This window comes from Suncus etruscus, chromosome 1 (genome assembly GCF_024139225.1).
Source record: "Suncus etruscus isolate mSunEtr1 chromosome 1, mSunEtr1.pri.cur, whole genome shotgun sequence".
Classification (NCBI taxonomy): Eukaryota; Metazoa; Chordata; class Mammalia; order Eulipotyphla; family Soricidae; genus Suncus; species Suncus etruscus.
The window spans coordinates 36,583,197-36,609,308 of record NC_064848.1 but is presented as its reverse complement, the minus strand read 5'-3'; the positions used below and the strand labels follow the sequence as shown (position 1 = coordinate 36,609,308).

Below are 26,112 nucleotides of genomic sequence, written 5' to 3'. Positions count from 1 at the left end.
TGTCCTTATAGCTCTTTCTGGTCCTTAACTTTTATTGTTTAAGGTCTGGGTTTTCTTTCTTTTTTTTTTTTTTTTTTTGGGTTTTGGGCCACACCAGCGGTGCTCAGGGGTTACTCCTGGCTGTCTGCTCAGAAATAGCTCCTGGCAGGCACGGGGGACCATATGGGACACCGGGATTTGAACCAACCACCTTTGGTCCTGGATCGGCTGCTTGCAAGGCAAATGCCGCTGTGCTATCTCTCCGGGCCCAGGTCTGGGTTTTCTTAAAGGACAATTGAATTGCTTCTATTTTTTTTCACACAGCAACAAATAAAACTTTTAAAATACAACCTATTTCTCAATTGAATAGATTTTGGCTTAGCATCAATTATGTGTTTCTCCTATGCTTTTCATTGCAGGAAAAATAAAAATAAATAAGCCCAAATTTTACCTTCAGGATTTCATTGAGAAAATACTGAACACACTGAATATATAAGTACACACTTTAAAACATATAAATATATATATACTTTATAAATATAATGTATATATATAAATATATACATTATATTTATAAATATAAATAAATATATAAATATTTATACATATAAAATTATAAATATAAATACACCAACCTTATCAATGTATAAATAATAATAAATTAAAGACAATATAAAGAAAAATATAGGTTAGGTAGCAATAAATGTGTGAAATGATCAAGCAGCTCTTTGGAGATATGCAGAAAAGTTTTCTAATGAAACTAATTGTTTGAAAAGGAAGTTACTACCAATGTATAAATAACAAACTAATATTTTGGGAATTTTCTGAAGATGTAGAAGGAGGAACTGGTTATTTATGCTATTCATAATATATTTCCCCATAAGTTTGGATTTTAAATAAACAATCATAATTTTATTATGCCTCATGGTCTTTGTACATCTGGTATTTGAGATATGTTTGGTGACAGTAATAAGAAAAAATTCAGAGTATCTGATTTGAACAACTAGCTGATACAGACAAGGCCTGTGTCTATTCTCTCTTTGTTTTTCTTTTTGGGGACTCTTAAGTAGAATTAGGGGCACACCCAGCAGGACTGAGGGGGCTATTACTTTATCTGTGCTTAGTGAACCATATGTGGCTCCTGAGATTTCTTGGACAATAATAGTACTGTGATAGGTTGAGACCAGAGAGATAGCACAGCAGTAAGGAATTTACCTTGTGTGCAGAAGGACGGTGGTTCAAATCCCAGCAGCCCGTTGGTCCCCCGAGCCTGCCAGGAGCAATTTCTGAGCCTAGAGCCAGGAGTAGCCCCTGAGCACTGCCGGGTGTGACCCCCCACAAAAAAAAAGTACTGAAGTAGATCATCTGACATTTTGTTCATGCAAACTGGGAAATGTTTTTCCCACATTTCCTTTTTCTTTTTTTGGTCACATCCAGACATCCAGAGGCGCACAGGGTTTACTCCTGGCTCTGCACTCAGTAATCACTTCCGGGAGGCTTTGGGGACCAAGTGGGATGCCAGGATTTGAACCATCATCGGTCCTGGGTTGGTCACATGCTAGGCAAATGCTCTACAGCTGTGCTATATCTCCAGCCCCTGCTCCCCAAATTTCTGAGAAATCCAGTAATTACCTAGCAGGTTTAGAAATGTGTAATAATTGTATAACATAATATTTATACCTCACATGAATAAAATGCTCATATTCTACTTTCTATGGCCCCCTTCCCCAATCACATTTTCAAAGAGAAAATCTCAAGTTCCCAATCTAATTTATTTTCTTTTTCTTTTTCTACATTCCTTCTTTCTCTTTATCATCCTCATCGTCATTCTCTTCTGCCTTTCTCTTTGTTTTAAGGTGTTGGGATCAAATTTGGGCCTCACACATAGGAAACAAACTCTGATACTGCATTACTTAATCACACCCTTGTGTCTGAATTATTTTATTTATTATTTGATCAGATAAGGATAAAAATTGCATGCAATTCTTTTTTTGGGGGGGGTTTGATTTTTGGGACACACCCGGCGACACTCAAGGTTTACTTCTGGCTATGCATTCAGAAATTGCTCCTGACTTGGGGGACCAAATGGGATGCCAGGATCAAATCGTGGTCCATCCTAGGTTTTAATGTGCAAGGCAAATGTCCTACCACTTAAGCCACCACTTTGGCTCCTTCATACAATTTCAAAGGTATAGTTTGTAAGTATCACTTTTATTCAGATAATCTTTTAAAGTAAAGAAATATAGTATGACAATACAAATATGTTAATTAAAATAGAGAACAGGAAAGTTGATTTAAGTTGAATAGACATGAGTCCAACATAGGATTTTTCTTTCCTAACAATATCCAAATATTGTAGAAAGCTATTTATTTATTTTATTTTATTATTTTTAGTTTGGAGGCCACACCTTGTGACACTGAGGGGTTACTCCTGGCTATGCACTCAGAAATGGCTCCTGGCTTGGGGACCATATGAGAAAGCCGGTGATCAAATTGTTAGGATCAGGGATCAGTCCCTCTCTCCCCAGTGACATCTTGAGTGTTTCAAGGAGGGACAGAAGCCATGCAAGTCGCAAAGGTGATTTATTTCTGGTTCCAGGGTCAGCGTCAAGAGATGAACCTCAGAGCAAGACCCCGAACCATCACTTAAGCAGTGTTTTTATAGAGCACTTTTTCAAAGGGACAGTATATCTAACGTATGTAATAGTGCATTCCGTTTGTTACATATTACTGAGCACAACTCAGTTAAAAGATATTTAGCAAAGAAACAATCGTTAAAACTTAACAGACCACCACTATAAATTCCATAAAGAAACAATCGTTAAAACGTATCCTACAGGAAAATATTAAACTCAAGGTTACATTTTTACTTTAAAAGATGGAGGCGGGGGTGGCCACCTTTACTGAAAGTTTTGCAAGCAGAGATACAGAAAGCGTGAGCAAATTGGGTGTACACTGTCCTCCTTGAGTAGAGCCAGGTTCTTATCTCTTCCTTGCCACTAATTTTTTCTGCGAATGAGGAGGTGGTGTGAGTCTCCTTTGCTTGATCTCATGTATGGTCTCCAGGACACGGAGGAGACTGGCACGCCGCCCTGGAGGGGGTTTCCTAAAAATGCGTTGGTTTCCAGACCTCAGGGACTTTGGAGCCTGTGGCTGACTGCAGTACCTCCACAGAGTTTTGTTGAAGTACAACGGGATAGGCCTGGGGACCCCGTGTGGGCGGTTGACAGATACGGGAGCCCCAGACTACTCCCTGTCAAATCCTTCCGCACGTTTTCTGTAGATTGAAATAGGGTAGAGATGCCTTGCTTGTCACAGCCGGGGACGGCGGCACCTCAGCAGGTGGAAAAATCGAGTGAAAGAATTGCCCATAACTTGAGATCAAGGGCTTGAAAAGCACGTTAGAGAACAGCACAAATAACCAAAAGAACAAGCCCACGATTCTAACCGTTCCTCCTAAGACGGAAATTGTGACATCACTCGGGATAAGTCATAGAGAAGGCTGCAGTGCCCCGTGCAAAACTGCCATGTGGCTCAGGGACAAGCCCAAGAACGAGGCCAACAAACTGTAGCCCCTCCTGGACTAGTCAGAACTTGGCACTTAGGTTGAGGGCATGGGTTGCCACCGCTTGGGCTTTTCTGCGGCCTGCACAGACAGGGTGGTCCTCCAGAGCAGAATGCCTGTCTCGAATACATGCAGGGGTTGGTGAGAGGAGATTGGGGGCATTGGTGATGGGAATGTTGCATTGGTAAAGGGGGGTGCCCTTCACATGACTGAAACTCAACCATAATCATGTCTCCAATCAAGGTGCTTAAATAAAGATATTATTAAAAAAAAAAACAGCACATTCTGAATGTAGGACATGGAAGTTGACTTCAGCCTCCAGACACTGTGCTGCAAAGCTCAGTCCCTGGTACTGAAACTGACACCCCCCCCCCCTGTAAAGCCGGAAGTCCCACCTGTTAAAGAGGTGCAGAGCCCTCCAGATCCTGATGGGAGTTTTTTTCCTAATATTTTATTAAAACTCCTTGATGACAAACATGATTGTGGTTGGATCTCAGTCATGTAAAGAACACCCCCTTCACAAGTGCAACATTTCAAACACCAGTGTACCGAATCTCCTTCCTTCCCATGCCACCCCTGCTAGACAGGCCTTCTATTTCCCTCATACATTCTCATTGTTAGGATAGTTCACAATGTAGTTATTTCTCTAACTAAACTCATCACTCTTTGTGGTGAGCTTCATGAAGTGAGCTGTAAATTCCAGCCCTCATTTCTTTTGTCTCTGAAAATTATTATTGCAAGAATGTATTTCATTTTTCTTAAAACCAAACCCATAGATGAGTGAGACCATTCTGCATTTTTCTCTCTCTCTGACTTATTTCACTTAGCATAATAGATTCCATGTACATCCATGTATTGGAAAATTTCATGAATTCATCTCTTCTGATAGCTGCATAATATTCCATAGTGTATATGTACCACAGTTTCTTTAGCCATTCATCTGTTGAAGGGCATGTTGGTTGTTTCCAGAGTCTTGCTATGGTAAAAAGTGCTGCAATGAATATAGGTGTAAGGAAGAGATTTTTGTATTGCATTTTTTGTGTTTCTTGGGTATATTCCTAGGAGTGGTATAGCTGGATCGAATGGGAGATCAATTTCAAGTTTTTGGAGGAATCTCCATATTGCTTTTCATAAAGGTTGTATTAGATATCATTCCCACCAGCGGTGGATAAGAGCTCCTTTCTCTCCACATCCCTGCCAACACTGCTTGTTCTCATTCTGTGTGATGTATGCCAATCTCTGTGGTGTGAGGTGCTACCTCATAGTTGTTTTGATTTGCATCTCCCTGATGATTAGTGATGTGGAGCATTTTTTCATGTGCCTTTTGGCTATTTGTATTTCTTCTTTGTTAAAGTGTCTATCCATTTCTTCTCCTCATTTTTAGATGGGATTTGATTTTTTTTCTTGTAAAGTTCTGTCAGTGCCTTGTATATTTTGGATATTAGCTCCTTATCTGATGAGTATTGGGTGAATATGTTCTCCCACTCAGTAGGTGGCTCTTGTATCCTGGGCACTAATATATTCCCATCCGTAATCTCTGCTTTCACTTGCTTGGAGAGTTCAATTTCCTTCTTGAAGATGCCTTTACTCTCAATGTCCTGGAGTGTTTTTCCTACGTGTTGTTCTATATATCTTATGATATCGGCTCTGATATTGAGGTCTTTAATCCATTTAGATTTTACCTTTGTACATGATGTTAGCTGGGGGTCAAATTCAATTTTCTGCAAGTGGCTAGCCAGTTGAACCAACACCACTTTTTGAAGAGGCTTTCTTTGTTCCATTTAGGATTTTTGCTCCTTTATCAAAAATTAGGTGACTGTATGTATGGGGAACATTCTCTGAGTATTCAAGCCTAATCCACTGATCTGAGGGCCAGTCTTTATTCCAACACCATGCTGTTTTGATAGCTATTGCTTTGTATTAAAGTTTAATGTTGGGGAAAGTAATGCCTCCCATATTCTTTTTTCCATTGATTACTTTAGCTATTAGAGGGTGTTTATTGTTCCAAATGAATTTCAAAAGTGATTGATCTACTTTTTTGAAGAATGTCATGGGTATCTTTAGAGCGATCACAATAAATCTGTACAATGCTTTTGGAATTATTGCCATTTTAATGATGTTCATCCTGCCAATCCATGAGCAGAGTATATGTTTCCATTTTCATGTGTCCTCTCATTTCTTGGTGCAGAGTTTTATAGTTTTCTTTGTATAGGTCCTTCACATCTTTAGTCAAGTTGATTCCAAGATATTTGAGTTTGTGTGGCACTATTGTGAATGGGGTTGTTTTCTTAATGTCCATTTCTTCCCTATATTTATTGCTGTATAGAAAGACCATTAATTTTTGTGTTAATTTTGTAGCCTGCCACATTGCTATATGAATCCATTATTTCTAGAAGCTTTTTGGTAGAGTCTTTAGGGTTTTTTTTAATTAGAGTATTATGTCAACTTCAAACAGTGAGAGCTTGACTTCTTCCTTTCCTATCTGGATTTCTTTAATATAAATTTCTTGCCTACTCGCTATGGCAAATACTTCCAGTGCGATGTTGAATAGAAGTGGTGAGAGAAGACAGCCTTGCCTTGTGCCAGAATTAAAAAGGAAGGTTTCTATTTTTTTCTCCATTGAGGAAAATATTTGCCACTGGCTTGTGGTAGAAGGCCTTATCTATATTGATAAATATATTGATAAATGTTCCTGTCATTCCTATCTTGCTGAGAGTTTTTATCAAGAATGGGTATTAGACCTTATCAATGTCTATTGATATGATCATGGGATTTTTATTTTTCTTGTTGTTGATGTTTTGTATTATGTTGATAGATTTAGGGATGTTAAACCATCCTTGCATTCCTGGGATGAAACTACTTCATCATAATGAATGATCTTCTTGATGAGGCCTTGAATCCTATTTGCCAGGATTTTGTTGAGGATCTTTTCATCTGTGTTTTCCAGGGTTATTGGTCTGTAATTTTCTTTTTTGGTAGCATCTCTGTCTGGTTTGGGGATCAAGGTGATGTTGGCTTCATAAAAGTTATTTGGAAGTGATCCTGTTTTTTTTTTTATTTCATGAAATAGTTTTGCCAGGATTGGTAGTAGTTCCTCTTGAAAGTTTTGGAAAAATTTATTAGTGAAGAAATCAAATTTATACTGATCTGATGAATATAGATATTCATCTATTGAATCTACAAAGCTATTGCAAGTCAAAGCTATTTTCTGACTATTACATTGATAAGTATTAGATCAAAACTGGAAAAGAGATGTGAAGAAATGTCTGTGTAAATGGGTGTTTTAGAAAAAAGAGATCCAGAATAATTTTGTCTGGCTAATGTTAGTGAATATTAAAGCTATGTTTATATCAATTAAGTATAGGAATATTAAATATTCTTTAACTTAACTGATTATATTTGTCATCTCTAGACATTTTATAGGAAATATAAATGATCTGTGTTAAGATCACTATAGAATGTGATTGAGTTAGTGGCAGCTTAGAGGTCCTGTGTGGTGCTTACAAGCAGATTCCAGAGCATCTATAGTTCACTGATTTTTCAACAGTTCCCTGGCAAGTTAGCCAGTCATATTAATAGAGTGAAAGCTATGTATAAGATTACACCAATCTATTTGATTCAGGCACATTTCAAGTTTCAGTTTTCACTTTTGCAAGCAACACAGTGACTAAAACAAGTTATATATCCCTCCTGAGAGTCCATTTCTAGAGCTCTGTAAAGTTACAAAAAGATGTAGGGAACAGATAAAGAAACTGTACAGCCATCTGTCATTCAGGATATAGTCTCAACTTCAGCTATTTTCTGTTCTCTAAAGCTTATTGAATGATCTAAGACTTTAAAGTACTATATGTATAATTTATTGAGACACCCAATTTTATTTGCACAGCAAATATATAATTAGATACTTTTGGTTTGATACATTTATACATATATGCATAAATTAATAAAACTATCAGAAACAAATAAAACAGTAAATCTTTAATCTTGCGAAAAAACAGATTGATGGATAAATTGAATTATTCATAATTAAAGACAAGATAAATAATATTTATGAATAAAGACATAGGAAAGATACAAGATTATAGTGAAGAGAGTCTTTTAGTATTTATCAACTTCAAGTACTAATTTGTTGAGTTAATCAATACTTGATTAGTTAAAATTCCAAAATGGTCTTATTTCTTAGAAGTAGAAAATATGAAGTTATTTTTCAATTCTGATTTAAAGTTTTTTTTTTTTTTTTTTTGGTTTTTGGGCCACACCCGGTAACGCTCAGGGGTTACTCCTGGCTATGCGCTCAGAAGTTGCTCCTGGCTTGGGGGACCATATGGGACGCCGGGGGATCGAACTGTGGTCCGTCCAAGGCTAGCACAGGCAAGGCAGGCACCTTACCTCTTGCGCCACCGCCCGGCCCCTGATTTAAAGTTTTTAATGAAGATTTAAAACAAGAAAATATAATTTCAATTTTCTGTGCTAGGATTTCCAAGCATTATCCAAAATAGCTAATAAAACCTTTGCTGAGTGGTGCTATACTTAAACTGGAAAAATGTTTTGATGCTGGATTTCCAAATATAGCTTTCAAAAATACATGTTGGGTGCTCACTTCGGCAGCACATATACTAAAATTGGAACGATACGGAGATTAGCATGGCCCCTGTGCAAGGATGACATGCAAATTCGTGAAGCGTTCCATATTTTTTTAAAAAAGAAAAAATACATGTTGGACTGAACAAAGGTATAGTGGGAAGAAATGATTGCTTTTTTAAATTATATAGAACAGAATTCTGAATATTTTTAAAATTAAACTATAATTCTGAGTAAAAAATAAAAAGGTGAGCACCAGACATCAAAGAAAAGCAAGTCTTAGAGAAGCTGCATTGATGTGAGCAGCTTTGGAATCAAAAAGGCTAATTTAAACTTCAGCTAGTGCACTGAGAGAAGAGCATGAGCCCTCTGCTTTGCTCTGTGGCAGAAAATTTCTTCTGGTCAAGGAGTACCACCCCAACACATAAAAATTAACACCACACTGCAAATATCACAAATAGAAAGCAACAGAGAAGTCCACCACACTTAGTAAAAGAATACAATAATTTTGTTGATCCAACTAATATCAGCCAGATTTATAACAGCTCATGAACTTGACACACTAAAAACTAACTAAAAAGGAGAAATAAAGGATCTACTTTAAGCCAAGTCAGTTCCCACAAACACACAAAAATCCCATGACATAATTTCTCTCAGTCAACTAACTAAATGAACCAATTAAGAGACACCGAGTGGCAAACTGGATAAGAAAATTTAATTTAGAAATTTGCTGCCTGCAAGAAACACATTATAATAATACTGCCAGAAAAAAAAAACATTTTCAAACACAATGGTTGGAGAACAATTATTTTCCAACAAAAGCTGACAAACAATTCTTCAAGCAAAGAACTCCCTTAAAAATGTTGGGATGGGGGCTGAAGCGATAGCACAGTGGTAGTGCGTTTGCCTTGCATGCTGCTGACCCAGGATGGACTTCATTTTGATCCCCAGTGTCCCACATGGTCCCCCAAGCCAGGAGTGATTTCTGAGCACATAGCCAGGATTAACCCCTGAGCATCACCGGGTGTGGCCCAAAAACCAAACAAAAACAAATAAAACCAACTAACTAAATAAATAAATAAAATGTTGGGATGACCATCTTAATATCAAATGACACAGCTTTCAGACTTAAAAATATTATAGACAGAGAGGCTCATCAAAGGATTTGTATATTAGGTAGTAATCACAATCTTAAACATATGCACTCAATGAGGGGCCAGGAAAGTACTTAAAACAACTACTAATAAATATGAAGAAAGACATCAATAGTAATAATATAGAAGTGAAAGACTTCAACATTGCTCTGTCACCTCTTAATAGAACAGTCAGACTGAAATTTAACATAGATATATACTGGCTTTGAAGAAGAAATTGGAGATAATGACTTAGTAGACATATGTAGGGCTTTTTATCCCCACAAAGCTGAACATGTACTTCTCCAATGCACTTGGGACATTCTCCTATATCACATGCTATGGTATAAAACATACCTTCACAAAATATAAAGGATAAAAATTATATCAACTATCTCATCTGACTATGATGCATAAAACTAGAAGTGAATTACAAACAGAACTGGAGAAATAACTTTAATAGCTAGAAATTAAACAATTCACTAAAACAAATCCTACTAGTATTCTAGGGAAAAAATATTCTGGAATAAAATAAGAGTGATGACACAGGGGCCAGAGAGATAGCACAGGGATAGCAGAGGGACTTTGGTTTGAATCCTGGCATTCCATATAGTCCCCCATGCTTCCAGGAGTGATTTCTGAGCATAGAACTAGGAGAAACCCCTAAGCGCTGCTGGGTGTGACCCAAAAACCAATAAATAAATAAATAAATGAATGAATAAATAAATAAAAAGAATGATGACACAAATTAGCAGAATTTGTGAAACACAGAAAAGGCAGAATTAAGAGAAAATTTTATAGCTATTTTATACTATCAGGAAGAAAGAAAAGGCCTACAAAAATCACTTAATAGCACCATTTAAGAAATTGAAAAAAATAATCAATAAAAAGAAACAGAAGTAGGAAGTCAGAAGGAAGTAAAATTTATAATAAAATACTGAACTGGACACCAAAAGATAAACAAAAGCAAACTTTTTCAAAAAATAAACAAAATTCATATACTATTAGCAAAATTCAATTAAAAAAACTCAAGACTCATGCAGGAAAGGGAGATGAAAAGGGAGATGTAACTGCAGATAATAGAGATATTAAAAAGTATTATAAGATTACTTTTATAGTCTTTATGCCATAAATCAAGAGAACCTGGAAAAAATGGATAAACTATTGGACTCCTATTACTATGAATCTACCAGCTTGAACCAAGATCTGGAATATCTTAACAAACCTATCACTATTGAGGGAATGGAAATGGTAACTGAAGGGCTTCTCCAAAACAAATGATCAGGCCTAAATGATTTAAATAGTGAATTATTTCAAACCTTAAAGACTACCTACTGCCAATTCTTTTCAGGATCTTCCAGAAATTGATGAAACAGAAACATTTCCAAATAGTTTCTATGAAACTAGCATCACCCTGATAACAAAAACAGAGATGCCAAACATACATAAAAAAAAGAATTACAGATCAATATCTTAGATTAATATAGATGCAAAGATACTCAATAAAATTCTAGAATATAGAATCCAACAACCCATCAGATACACTATTAATAATTAGGATTCAATTGAAGTGCAAGAATGGTTCAATGTAAGCAAGTGAATCATTATAATATATCAACAAAATAAAAATAAAAATATATCATCAGATAATCAATACAGAGAAATCAGTTGACAAGTTTCATCATCCATTCATCATAAAAACACTCAAAAAGATTTGAATTCAAAGAACTTTATTCAATATAGTTAAGGCCATTTACTATAAACTTATGGCAAGCAGTATAATTAATGGGGAAAACTAAAATTCTTTTCTCTTGAGCTACATAGCTCAAGACAAGTTTACTTCCTCTTATTATTTATATTCAGTATAGTGCTGGAATTACTTTCCATAAAAATTAATCAAGAAAACAATATCCAGGGCATCCATATTCAAAATAAAGAATTCAACCTTTCACTGTTTTAGATTGCATGATACTGTATTAAAATATCCCAAAGGTGTCCCATAGGGGACACCCCATGCCGGAGGCCTTCTCTATAGCTTGGGGGGTGCTGGGAGGCTTGGCGGGCCCCCAGTCATTCCCCAATTTCTACCCTGGACTCCAGGCCTTCCCTGGGTGCCAGCTCAGGTGGCCTAAAGTGGGTTCCAGGTGGACTCTTTTAGGGGTCCTCAGGCTCCCCCCCCCTATCTAGGGGGGAGGAGCATAAGGAGGAGGCCGGGCAGATATCTGGCTTCCCGTTCCTTGATCCTGGAGGCCAGCTCTTCTCAGGTATGGGGTTAGGGGACACCCCATGCTGGAGGCCTTCTCCCTAGCTTGAGGGAATTCTGGGAGGCTTTGCTGGCCCCCAGCCATTCCCCTATTTCTCCCCTGGACTCCAGGCCTTCCCTGGGTGCCGGCTCAGGTGGATTCTATAGTGGTCCTCAGGCTTCCCCCCTTTCTCTTCCTACATTAAGGGGGGAACACATGGGGAGGAGGGTGGACCGATGCAACACTGATGTATGTCGGGACATTCACTGGTAATTTTTTTTCCTCATTGGTCTCCATTTTAAAAACTGAGAGGGGGGCTAGTGCCCTGCGCGTACCAGTACTCTTTTCCTACTTGTTTACTCTCAGCGGCCTCTTGGCCTCTTCCTTCCTTCATTGTGTAACTGTGGTTGTTACCATACTAGGTTTCTGATTAGTTCCCATTCAAATGCATTTCCACATACGGAACTGCGAGGAGTCATTTTGCAGACTCCAGAAGGCTAAATCACAGACCAAAGTGGTGTCCAGGATTCAGCATCCTCCTCCTGACTATTTCTAATGATATAAAAGGAACATGCATATTTCCTTTGAATATTGTAGATATATTCCTACAACAGCTATAACTATTATTGAATATCCCCTTAAACAGTGACAATTGTTTCCACTGTCTTAAATTAGATGGTTTATTTTCCCCACTTTTTATCTTTTTTTTTCTTTGTGAACTGTTCAATAAGGAATGTTGGTGAAAGAATCCCTCAGTTTAATGCTTATGTTTGAACCAAGTCACGGCTATTGTTGGACTTGTTTTTGTGGCCCCCATATGCGCTGATAACATCACGTGGTATTATTTCTTGTTTGCATAGGCATATTAAAATGGAAAATACTATACATACAAATAAGTTCTTATCTAATAGAGATAGGAACAGACAAATCTTGTAGTGCAATGGGACCTTACACCCTGAACATTGACATAATAACCTGGCACAGGCCTCAGAAGAATGGGTATTCTTCATTCACCCCTGAACCAGGGAAGCCATCTATGAAACATCCAAAGTTGTCTCTAACATCACCTGGAAGCAATCCTCTACCAGGGAAGATCCTATAGCTGCTCTGACATCGATCTACTCAAAAGAGTCTTCCCTTAACACTGAGAAGACTTAAACAATAAAAACGATCAACTTACTGGACAGGGCTTTCTACATTGTCCTTTAATTGTGCTTTGAAATTAGAAGACGCTCCGCACCATCTTGACTTCAATGTAGGATATACAGATTCCAGGATCTTCAATAAAGAAACATGATACCAACAATAGAGACTGTGTGAAAAATAAAACTGTATTGGCACTACAGACAATGACCCTGGATTGGACAAACTAGTTTGCCTGGAGCCTAGAGTTTGTCTTATGTCAGGAAACTTCAGGGGTAGGGTCTCCTCATATTTAGACCAAGGCTTTTCCTTTCCATGTCCCTCATACTTTAGTGGGCCTATGCAAACAATAACTGCCACTCTAAAAACCATTTTTTTACTATGCTCCTTTGACTCTAAACCTTAAAAAAAAACTTAAAATTTTGTGGTTAAGTTAAACTAATATGCATATGCATGGAAATGTAAAAAACTACTATGCCTTCAAGTTTAAGGAGTTACATAAATTTTATGGCTTTAGATTGCTAAGAAATGTTATAATGCACTACAATCTGGGGTCTTGAGGGTCAAAGTAATTGTACATGGGTTCTCTTTTATTTTTCTTAATGTTCTTTGACTGTAAGTCAAAATTAAGGTGTCAGCAGAGGGATTTCTTCTGAGAGCTCTGTTTTTGGGTGATTGTCCTTCCACTGTAATTATACTTTGTCCATTTCTTTGCATCATTGTTCACATAATTAAAATATAAAAAAAGAATAAATAACAAAAAACAGATGTGTGGGAGGCACAAAGAAAGTAAATATCAAAGAAGTTATAACTGATTAAAGGTTTTCTTTTATAAAAATAAAAAATGCAAAACAATTTTATATTGATTTTAAAATGATATGGTTGGAAAATATTTGCTATGTTAAAAAAAGAATATTCCAAAGACTAATCAAAAAAGATCTAGAAGAATAGACTTATATGGTAAGGTGGCATGATAAAAAATCTGTGGCTTTTTTATATACAAATACTTAAAGAGAACAAAGACATTAAGAAACATTCCTGTTCAGAATTGTGCCACAGAAAATCAAATACATTGTAGTCAAGTTATCTAAAGAAGTAAAAGACCTATACAAAGCAAACTACAAAACATTGTTTAAAGAAATAAGAGGACACAAGGAAATGGAGACATACACTCTGCTAATGTATTAGGAAGTGTATTATCATTAAAATGGTAATACTAATATTAAATCATAAAGATTTAATAAAATCCACATGAGATTACACATACATTTTTCAAGGGAGTACATCAAACATTAATGAAATATATATAGAATAATAAATTTCCAGTAGTAGCTAAACAATCCTTGGAATTGTTGGGGGAATCAATCCCCCAACTTCAAGCTCTACTATAAGCAGTATTCATTAAAACAGCATGGTGTTGGAATAAAGACAGACTCTCAGATCAATGGGATAGACTTCCATATTCTGAGGAGAAGTAGGTCCATTCTGCTATAAAATATCAATTAATCTTTTTTAAAGAGTCTCAAAAATAAGTAAAAATAAGAAAGACTGATCAACAAGTGGTGTTAGAAAAACTGGTTATGTCTTTTGATTTTCTTTTTGGGACACATCCAGTGGCACTGAGGGTTACTCCTGGCTCTGTGCTCAGATATTATTTTTACCAGGCTTGAGGACCATATGGGATGCTGGGATTTGTACCTAGGTTATCTGCTTGCAAGACAAATGCCCTACTACTGTGCTATTGCTTTGGTCCCATCAAACCTGTCTTTAACACAATACCCAAAGGGCAAATCAAAATAGATATAAGACATTTGAATCAGTTTGGAAACCATAAGGTACATATGTAGGCAGAACACTCCAAGACATTAAAGATAAAGCCATCTTCAAAGAAGAAACACCACTGGCAAAGCAAGTGAAAGCAAAGATTAACAAATGGGATTAAATTAAACGAATAAGCTTTGGCACCTGAAAGAAAAAGGTGCTTAGGATACAAAGACTACCCACGAAATGGGATTATCTATATACCCAATACTATCTATAAGGGATTAATATCTAATATATAAAAGGTACTTGTAGAACTTTGCAAGAAAAAAAATCTAAACCCATAAAAATTTGGAGAAGAAATGTACAGATATTAAAAAAATACAGATGGTTATAAAATAAAAATACCACCCCAGATATTGTGTTTCCAACTCCTTATGTGGATAGATCTGAAAAAGCAGGGTAGTAGCAAAAAAATAATATCAAGCTAGTCAGGAGAGTTGTTGGTGTAAGTTTGCTTTTTGCCTAGTGGTGTCTCTCTGCTATGCGCTCTCTCTGCCCAAGCAAATACCAAAATTGCTTTCTTTATTCAAATCAACTCTCAATACCAGGAAAAGGAAGGTCAGGTAAGATAATCACAAAAGTAACTATTCAGTGGGCTTTCACATATCAAAGGAAGAGGCTACTGGGAAGAGGAAGTTGGGGAAAACGTTTGTTTAGGCTTTTATCTAAATTCACCTCACAGATGGCCATAAGGTGAATGAAAAAATGTTCCACATCACTAGTCATCGTAGAAATGCAAATATAAAAAACAATGAGATATAATCTCATACCATAAGACTGTACATATCACAAAGCACAAGAACAATCATGGCATTGATGTGGGAAGAAAGGGACACTCAGTTACTGTTGGTGTGTTTGGATTAGTCCAACGTTTTGAAAAACAATATGGATATTCCTCAAAGAACTAGAATTTTAGTTTCTATATGACCCAGCAATACCATTTCTAGAGATTTGGCATAGGAACACAAAAATACAATACAGAAAAGCCCTCACATTCCCATGTTCATCAAGCACTATTAACACTAGCCAGAATCTGGAGACAACTCAAATGCTCTAGAACAGATAAGTGGATAACAATATGTGTCATATCTACACAAGGGACTACTATGTAGCTGTTAGGACAAATGAAGTAATAAAATTTGCTTATGCATGGATGGATATGGATAGTAATATGCTGAATGAAATGTGTCAGAACGAGAGGGATAGACATAGAATAATCTCACTCACTTGTGGGATACTAAAAAAAAATAGCATGGTAATATCCAGAGTCAATAGATATTTAGGCCAATAGGACTAGACCATGGCAGGAAGTTCACTACAAATAGTTGAGTATGCCCAATACCTACTAAAATTATTTTATTTAAATTTATTTACTATAAATTTATTTCTGTTTTGTTTTGTTGGTTTTGGGGCCATATCCAGCAGTGCTCAGGGGTTACTCCTGGTTCTGCATTCAGAAATCCTCCTGGCAGGTTCAGAGGACCATTATGTAATACTGGGGATTGAACCCATTCAGTCACATGAAAGGCAAATACCCTACCCACTGTGCTTTCACTCTGGCCCCACTAGCAACATATTTGTAACTAAGGGAGAAATGTTCCCTCCTAGGTTATATTTGCTCATGTACAGTGACTTTTGCTATTTTTGTAGAAATTAAGAGTACAATAATACAGAATTTAGTAGATGTTTCTCTTAGTGTTATTAAACAATTTATAATGTCAAGAATATGACTATAGAGCATCAAATTCTGTCATAATTGTTACTCAGTGTAAAAAAAAACTACAATATAAACCTTTTTAAAAATTACTAAAATTGGGCCAGAGTGATAGTACAATGAGTAGGCCATTTGATCACTGGCATCCCACGTGGTCCTACAGGCCTGCCAGGAGTAATTTTTGATCACAGAGCCAGGAGTAACCCCCAAGTGCCACCGGATGTGGCCCACAAAGAAAATTAAAAATAACAAAAGGAAAACAAAAAAAAATATTTAAAAAAGTCACTACATTAAGTATGGATTCTAATTAAATACATTAAGGAACTCATAAATTAAGTGGTATTTAGGCTAGTGAGAAGGGTATTTTGAAGTTCCAAATGAAAAGATAGTATAGCATGATCAGTTGGAGGAGGAATCTTATCAAGATTACCTCTTTTGAGCCACTGGAAAACTCCAGATTAAATTCCACTATAAGAAATTATATTAAATTATATTATTTTATAGAAAATTTATTGAATCTTGGTAGAATCTGGAATGTGTATTTCATCTTAAGTTTATGCTTTCTTTTTTCACAAAATGTTTAAAGGGCAAATAAAGTTATCTTTATAAAGTGGCTTCTATAATCCACTGTCAATATCGCAGAGATTTAGATTAAGAAAAAATATTTAGGAGAAGAATCAAAGTTCAGTGTGTAGGTTTTTTTGCCTTGCATGAATCTGACCCAGATTTAATTCCTGGCACCCAGGTGATCCCCTGAAAACCACCCAGAGAGATCCCTGGGGACGTCACCAGAAATTAGATCTGAGTGAGCATTGTTAAGCGTGGCCTCCAAACAAAAACTAAAAAACAAAAGAATATAAAAAAATCTAATAGTTAGCATGGGAACTGTGAAACAGTATTGAATATATAAAATTAAAAAGGTGTTAGGGTGGGCATGACAATTTTGAAGGAAATAAAAATAGGAAAACTCTTATTAATTTATACCAAAGCTTACCACAAGGTGCAGTACTCAACAGGGTCTAGTGATAGTATGATCATCACAACTGAGAATCATGCAGGCAATATACATTTCAGATACTAGGAGTTTGAGATAGATGTCTAGAAGCAAAGATGTATGGAGAGAATAAGGAACAGAAAAGGATCTCCTTTTGTATATCCGTGGAATCAAACAATGTGATAAAATCTCTGAAGCCAGAGGAATACAGATATTTTTTTTAAAAAGCAAAACCCAAATGTTCTACTAGTATATTGAGATACAAATAGGTCTTTGATAAACCTTTGTTTCTTTTTTTTTCTTTTTTTTGTTTTTGGGTCACACCCAGCAGTTTTAAGGGGTTACTCCTGGCTCTATTCTCAGAAATCGTTTCTGGCAGGGTCAGGGGACCTGGGATGCTGGGATTCGAAACCACCGCCCTACCGCTGTGCTATCTCCCCGGCCCAGACACAAGATACTTTATTCATTTCAAAATTTTAACTAGAAGATACACAGTACTAAAGCATGTTTTGAGAGTAATTTGTCCCATCCACCCCAATTTATGGCTGGTGTCTGGCCCTTCAGAAGGTCACCTGGTTTCTATTCTTCATCTTGCCCACTTGAGGCTCTGCATATTTCTCTAACTGCTCTAACTGCTGCTGTTGTGAGATGAATTTTCTGAAGCAACTGTGACCCGCAAGACCAGGCGACCTTCTCAGGGCCTCAGCACCTGACATTCTCGTTGGAGGATGCGACTTATGCTAAGGCTCAAGGGGCCTGTGGTGGGCACTTCCCTTGCAGGCTTGGTTGAGGACTGTTAATGCCCTTTATCCAGCAGAGGGCAGCAGGTTATTGTTGTTGTTGTTGTTGTTGTTGGTGGTGGTGGTGGTGGTGGTGGTGGCTGCGGCGTGTGTGTGTATGCGTGCATGGTGTGTGTGTGTGTCTGTGTGTATGTGTGGCACTCGTGTTAGTGGTAGTTCCTGTGGCTGGGGAGGGGGTGCTGGTAGGTGGATAGGGTGCCACATAAGATCACCCTAGGTTTCAGATGATTCATCAGTCTCCTCAGGAGAACCATTGCTCTCAGTGTCCACTTTGCATTCCTGGTGGATTTGTCTCCAAGGGGATCCAGAATGAGGAATGTTCCAGGAAAGCAGGTAGCTGACTTCAGGGTCTGCAGTGACTGGGTGACAGTGCCAGGACCTGGGCTAGCAGCAGCTTCAACTCGTTGATGCCTAGGACTGTGCTTGCATTTTTTATGGCTTTTTGCAGAAATTGTTTAAAACAGTTTCAATAACTGGTGTGCAAAATCTAAATTTAAAAGTCCTCCCAAAGAAATTACTAGTCAAGGGATAAATATTTAACTTACTGATATAGGCAACCTATCTCTTCTTTTATATTCAAACACAATTAGCATATTTAAATTCTGTCTTTGATTCAAATGAACAAAGACCCTATAATTTGTTTTCTAGGCTGACACTTTGACACAAAAGCATGATTTGCAATCTTCCTAAATAAAAGACTTGTCATTTATTTTGGATTTCTTCACTCGATTAGGTTTCTGTCACCATTACAATGAAACATAGCTTTATTTTATGATATGTCATAATTAAAATATAGAACCTGTGTAAGTTAACATTTTTTAAGAGAAAAAGCATGTTAAATGACAAATACATATGAGAACTAGATGTTATCGAGGGCAAAAGTTTTCTGAAAATAGTGTCACTGAACTAATTCTTATCTAATGAACTTTAAGAAATGCAGTGATCTCATATTTGTCTTATTGTTAAAACCATGGAGGTGGTTTAACAAGTGTTTTCACATCATGTGTGCTTTGTTAGATGTTAAAACAGATTTTTTTAAGTGGTATAATTAAAATAGAATGGTAAGTGCCCTGGAGAGACATTCACACCTCTGTTTAAATATAAGTGAATTTTCACAGATGTTAGCCAAAATTTCTAAATGTATGCTTGCTTCTGAAGTCCTACTTAAAAGTGTCTTCTAAAGTATTTCCTAAGACTTGTTCAAGGATTGATTCGTTCAATAGGTTTTTCTTGAGAAAAACATTTATTCATTTTAAATAAAGGAAGAAGAATTTGTAGAGGATTACATAATTTTATAGTAAAGAAAAACTCTAAATCTTCCTCTACCCACTTTTAATAATCAGATATTCAGTTTTACTAATTATAATCATTGTTTAAACCTATGGGCAGAAGACAAAATTTGGAGGTGATGGTACTTATATGCACTGGATTTAAGTTCAATTCCTATAATCTAATATGGTTCCCCAAACACCACCAGGAGGTAGTGAAGTTATCAGTGAGTTATCACTGAACATTAAGAGCCAGGAGTAGTTCCTGAGTACATCTAGGTATAGTCCCAACACCCTCCCAACAATAAAACCTGTCAGTTTTGGTGTATATGTGGGCAATTTCCCTTTCCTTCTCTGGTTTCCTGGCTCCCTTTTGTCTTTTATTCCTTTTTTTCTCCCTCCCTATATTTCTCCCATACTCTATCCATAGATTTCCCTTTTCCAGTCTTCATTCCTCTCTTACTTTGTTCTATTAAATGAAATGAAAACCCATGAGTAAGACAGGACATTCACATCAATCTATATATAGTCTTATATAATAAGTAATAAAATGTTAGTAATTGTCCAAATAGTTTATTATCTAGACTTTAATTATTTTTTGTTATGTAAAGTCTATTTTCTAGCTGAAAAAGGTATGTGTGCATTTGTGTGCCTATTTGTGATACTAGGTATAGAATTAAGGACCCTATACATCTATTGTTCAATGTGCTGAGCTTCATATACACCCAGCTCTCTAGTTTATTTAAAAATTCATAATTGAGTCAAGATATATATGTTGTGCAATTCTTTTTCTAGCAACATATTAATTCTCAGTCTGTTTTCTTGTTGAAAAATATTACTATTGTTTATTTTCAATATCTCATATTCTGGATTGACCCTTCAGATGTTTTCTTGGGAGAAAAGAGAGGGAGATTATTTATTTTTCTTTTCTTTCTTTTTCACCCTAAGAAAACACATCTGACTGAGCTGGAAAAATGCTACAAGATATGTTTGGAGGACGATATCCTGGAGGGAATCCAAACTTGTGCAGAAATTAAAGCCACAGCTCCTATACACAAACATATGACCTTGTTCCTTGAGCCATAATACCAATTCTTGGTATTTTTTCTATTACTTGTTCCATTGCATATTTCTAACTTTATTCTCTTCTTTTGGAAAGCTTATTATTCTAGTATTATAGTTCCTATGTCTATACCTCACATATTCTATATTCTTCTACAAAACAGCATCTCATAATATTTTGATTTGAACATTTAGTTTTAGACCAATTATTTAAGATGAGACAACTTTCAAAATATGCACTAATTTTTTCTTAGATAAAACTTGTTTGGGCATAGCCAGGTGTATCCCCTGAGCATCACCTGGTGTGATCCAAAACTATACAAGCAAAAATAAAAAGAAATGGAATTGGCATGCATTTAAGGCAAGTACATACCTTATATCTCTCCAGTCTCCCACACATTTTAGTATAAAAAATAAAAGTATAGGGGCTGGAGTAGTGGCACAAGCAGTAAGGCATCTGCCTTGCACAGGCTAGTCTAGGACAGACAGCAGTTTGATCCCCCGGCATTCCATCTGGTCCCCCAAGCCAGGAGCAAATTCTGAGCTCATAACCAGGAGTAACTCCTGAGTGTCACTGGATGTGGCCCGCAAATTAAAAATAAAAGTATAAAAACCAATATTTGATATTATTTCCTTTTGTATATATAATTTTTTTTCTTAATTTTCTTGTGTTATCTTCAATATCTCTTTTATTAGATATTTTGATTTCTTACTTATACTTCTTATATTTTAAGAGAAATAAAAGTTTCCAGGCACTAATTGTACTAATTATTAATTTTGAGTTTTATTTTTTGTGTGGGGCATACCTAGAAATACTCATGGCTTACTCCTTGCTCTGCACTCAAGGACAAATATTAATTGTACTCTAGAAACCATGTGAGGTGCGAGGGTTCAAGCCAACTTATATATAAGCTAATAATATAAGAATCATAGAAATACACCCAAATTTACAAAGGTTTTATTATTTTTATTTTTATATAATTTCATTATAATCAAAGTGAATTACAAATTTTTCACTGTAATATTTAAAGTACATAGTAACAATGAATTAGGGCCATTCCCACCTTTAGTGTTGTTCTCCCTCCACCCCTGTTACCAGCATGCATCTCATATATCTTTCCCCCTCCCCCTTTGCCATGCTAGTGTAACAGTTCCCCTTTGTGTATAGCTTGTTGTAGATTGTGTAACAATACTGTTGTCATTAACTTTGGGTTTGGTGTTTAAGTCTGATCATTTTAATTTCCATTCAATATTCATATGACTAGTTGCTCCTGGTACCATTCATTTTTTTCCCCCCTCAATTTATGAGGGAAACCAAGATGGTTCAAGTTCTGTGGTTCTGTTGTAAAAAGAAAAGAAAAGAAAAGCTGGGAGGAGTTCATCTAGTGGTTATAAATATTAACTTAAAAGAAAAAAAAACAAAATAAAAATAAAACAAGAAATGACAAAAAATAGAACAGCGGCAAAAACCCAGCATTCTATTATTTTATATAGAAAGCTTCATAATAGTAAATATCCCTGAAATTATCTTTATACCTTTAAATTTTATTTGACTTGACTATTTTTCAAAATTTTGAATAGAAAATTATCCAAAATACTAACTTAATTTAATTTGTATACTGATGCATGAATACTTCTAAAATGGGATGTAGTATATAAACTGTATAGTGTTTTCTTAAGGAATCAATGATTTTGGCAACACTAATGGAAACTATGATTATATGTTTTGAATAATTGTGATTTTAATTAATTTTAAATATACTTACATTAGTAAATTATAAACAAAATGAAACTGTATAGTAAGTATTCTGGAGAAATACTTTAATATGGCCTAGTTATAAGAAAATAACAAAACAGGGATTTATCAGAATTAGACATATGTGTGTGTTTCTGTATGTGTCGGTATTCATGTAGACTTGTAAGAATAAGGTACATCTTAATATTAAAATTAGTCTGAGATATCAACATACATATTTCAATATGTGTATAAAATTTGAATGATATGTTAAATGATTCAAAAACCTGAAATAATTCCTAGGGCACAGAACATATATAGACATACATTATGTACAAAGTGAAGGAATCGCATGTGAATGGCTTTAGAATAAAGCAATGACTAGAAAAGAAGTTGGGCGACAAATAGCCAGATTATTCAAAAGTGAGGAACAACTGAGAGATGTTACCCTCAGTCTTTAAGATAGAAACTATTATGGGTCCTTACATAGGAAAACAGCATAATAAAATCAATGTTATTTCTGTGAGAGTTAAATTATCTTAAACAAGCAAGGATGATGCTTTTTTTGTTGCCTCATATAATAATATTCTAAATATTTTTAGTCAAGAAGTAACATTTATTGAAAAATTACAATTGATTTTTAAAATATTGATTGGTGATTTCAGGGGCAATTTAAAACCAAATAAGACTATGCTCTTTCAATTATATAGCCAATCTGGGGCCCGGAGAGATAGCACAATGGTATTTGCTTCACAAGCAGCCGATCCAGGACCAAAGGTGGTTGGTTCGAATCCCGGTGTCCCATATGGTCCCCCGTGCCTGCCAGGAGCTATTTCTGAGCAGACAGCCAGGAGTAACCCCTGAGCAATGCCGGGTGTGGCCCAAAAACCAAAAAAAAAATTATATAGCCAATCTAATTTTTCAATTGTAGATAAAATGTGGAATTGATAAATATTTAAATCGTTTTTAGTTGTTGTATGTATACATATAGATAGGTCTTTCAACTGATGTGTACTTTGTTATTTTCATTGTGAACTTTTAGAAGCATTCACATGCAGATGCAAACTTTTCATAGAAAAAAGTTAAAACATACTGAAGCACTACATATTTGAAAGAAAGATGATCATGTAGATTTGTTAGTGTGTTTATTTTTAGGTATCTATTAGTAAAAGTATATGCTTAGACACTAAGACATCAATTGTGTGCCTTAGTATTAAAAGTATTAAAATGCACTATTTTATAATCTTTCCAAAGTTAATCTAGTTTAAAAATAAAATATTCATCAAAGAATAAAATAACCTATATTATTAATGTAAGTGATATTTTTATAACAAAATGCATAGAAACTATATAGTTGTACTATTTATATTTAAACTTGCAGCCCACATAATAGTGTTCTATATTGCACTTTCTTCATTACACTATCTTAACTATTTTAACTTTTAATTTCTAGTTGGATATCTATAGATGGATATCTTGTATTTCAAGCTTGATTGTCCTCACATCAAATAAATTGTTTTAAATATAATTTTTATTTTGATCGTAGTGCCTTACATATTGTTGACAAAAATATTTTAGGTACATATTAACATAATATCAGGGGAATTCCCATCACCGAATTATCCTCCCTACACCTTCGTTCTCATCCTACCTCCCATATACTCCTCCCTCACCCCTAGGGCTGCTAGAATACGTGGTCCCCTCTGAGCCTAGCTTACTACTTAGTGGTCCTACACCTGTTTTGGTCTTGGTAGATCCCTTGTTTCCTCCTCTAACTGGGAGGTGGTACTAGATAGTTCCAGTTATGTGGTTTTGTTTGAACAAGAGAAAAGTGATAAACTGGGGTAAAAATCAAATATGCCGAAAATGGGCGGAGTCCTTCTAGAGGCTCTCATCATCAGTTTGAGAGACAAGGGGAAAAGAGGGTAAAACACCTCAACAGTACAAAAAGAAGTGTCAAATAAAATATCCAGTGAGCACTCCAACAATAAAGATAAGCACCACATAAAAGCCATAGTTTTGAGATAAAAATCATGGCAGAGCATCTAAAGAAAAATAAAAGAAGAAAATAAATAAATATAAATGGAGACAACAACTTCAATAACCATACCAAAACGAAGAAATCGACAAAACCTAGATAGATATAAGAAAAAAATTGTTTTGTGCCTTTTTTCCCCCTCCTGCACAGGCACAGTAAATATTGGAGTCATCTGAAAAGAAATTCCCTAGGCCTAAGAGATAAAGGGTTCCTCCACCCTTGGAGTATATTGTCATGGGATTAACTATAAACTCCGTTCAGGTTCATTTACTCTCCCGTTGGTGATTTCGTGGTGTTTGGAAGACTTCTGCTTCGTCCTGGGTGATAAAATCAGAACTTTGTATCTAGAGATCTCGGTATCTGCACAGGTCAAGGGGTGGAACTTATGATGAAGTCTTTCTTTGTGGTTCTAGAAGTTCTATTCCCTCAGTGTCATTTTAATCCGTCTTCTGTGTTTGGTGGTCTTGGTCTTTGCGCTGATTTTAGGATGGAGCCTATGATAGCATCTTTTGTTGTGTTTCCAGAAGACCCATTCCGTTGCAATTGTCTCAGACGGACCTTTGAAACTGGAGATCATGGTTGTTGTGCAGGTTGTAGTTTAAACTCTACACTAGGGCTTTTTTATTGGTCCCAGGATACATACAGTCTGGTCTTGGTTCTATCAGCCAGTCATCTGTAAATCTTGATCTTGACTTTTGGACTGACCAAAGGGTGACAAGTTTTCTGATTTTGTCTTATCGTCAGCTGGAGGGGTAGGATAACCTGCTCTTAGGTCAAGTTGTTCCCATTTTCCTCATTATCAGGATATCATATTAGAGCTGCCACTTGTTGGTGTCTGAGCAGTATTGAAGATGTCCCGGATGGGATTTGTTTCCTGTAGCTGTCCTGAAGAACTGTGTCGTATCTATGTCTGGGATCCAAGTTTCAAGGCTGGACGGGGGGTGTCTAATCACCTGGGGTCTAAGTTGGGTCCACATGACATATTTTCAAGGTGGGAGATGTCCCTGTATTGTAAACAAGTATGAGTTCTTAACCCTAGAGCTCGTTTTTATATGTAAGATTTCCCTTTTTTAGTGTGTCTTTGCAAGGGGAAATGGTGCTACATTATATTGCCGGTGCATTTGGGGGTGGAAAAAGAAGAAAATGGAAACAGGTCACACACCCAAAAAAAGATAAAAATAGAAATAAAAATATATGTGCTCACAGATATAAAAAGAAGAAAGATTAAAAAAATGAAATAACAAAGTAATTAAAGGAACAAAATAATGCAAGAGACTCTGACATTTGGGGAAAAGCAGGTAAAGAGATAGTGCTATACAGGTCTTATACTTATGATGGAACTATAGGTTTCCCCATTGTCTTTTGAGATTTTCTTGTGGTGTGTGGTTTCCCTGGCGCCTTTTCATCACACACCCTGACCTTCTTGAGATTGGCAAAAGCTTTGCGGCAGGGAGGTCTTGGGAAGAGTTCTTGCTTTGGGGATACTTTTAGAGCTAAGTCCGGTTTCAAATAACAGTCCACGTTAGGAAGAGTTGGTAAGGAGGGCTACGCAGCATGAGTCAGCAGGGGAATTGGTTGCCTTTTCTTGCTGGGGACGAGGTGTGGTTTTAACTTGGTGTCCCTTTGCTTGGGTGCTGACTACTGATTCTTTAGGGTAGGAGGTCAGTCTTGATGCCTAATAGATTAAGAATTGAGGGCGAAAAGTTTTAATAAAGTGGGAAATCTGGATGGGATTGGGGGGTGAAGGGATAGTCAGATTTCCAAAGTGGGTAAGAGGAAAGTATATGTAAGGGGCAGGAAAGAAGAGAAGAGAAAATACATTAAAAAGAAAAAGAGAAGAAGAAAGAAAGAAGAAAAAGGAAAAAAAGAAAGTAGTGAGAAGAGAGGAGAAAAGGGCAAGGGAATGCTAGTTTGCTTGAATGTGTTCAATGAGTAAACCTGTAGAATAAGTCTGTAGGTCACAGTTGCTGCTTCGGTGTTCTTGCTGGTCACGTGCTTCTAGTCCTAAAAGAAGGTATAACCTAGAGATAAAG

General features: G+C 36.2%; 1 protein-coding gene and 1 non-coding gene across 4 annotated transcripts in view; both read left to right on the top strand.

The window, feature by feature from the left end:
- The window catches only part of PTPRD (protein tyrosine phosphatase receptor type D), a 1,813,832-nt gene that overhangs the window by 46,405 nt on the left and 1,741,315 nt on the right, over positions 1 to 26,112 (top strand). The window lies entirely within an intron of this gene.
- LOC126027113 (U6 spliceosomal RNA) lies at positions 8,137 to 8,240 on the top strand. The gene has a single exon (XR_007502202.1). It is a non-coding gene; the product is annotated as a U6 spliceosomal RNA (small nuclear RNA).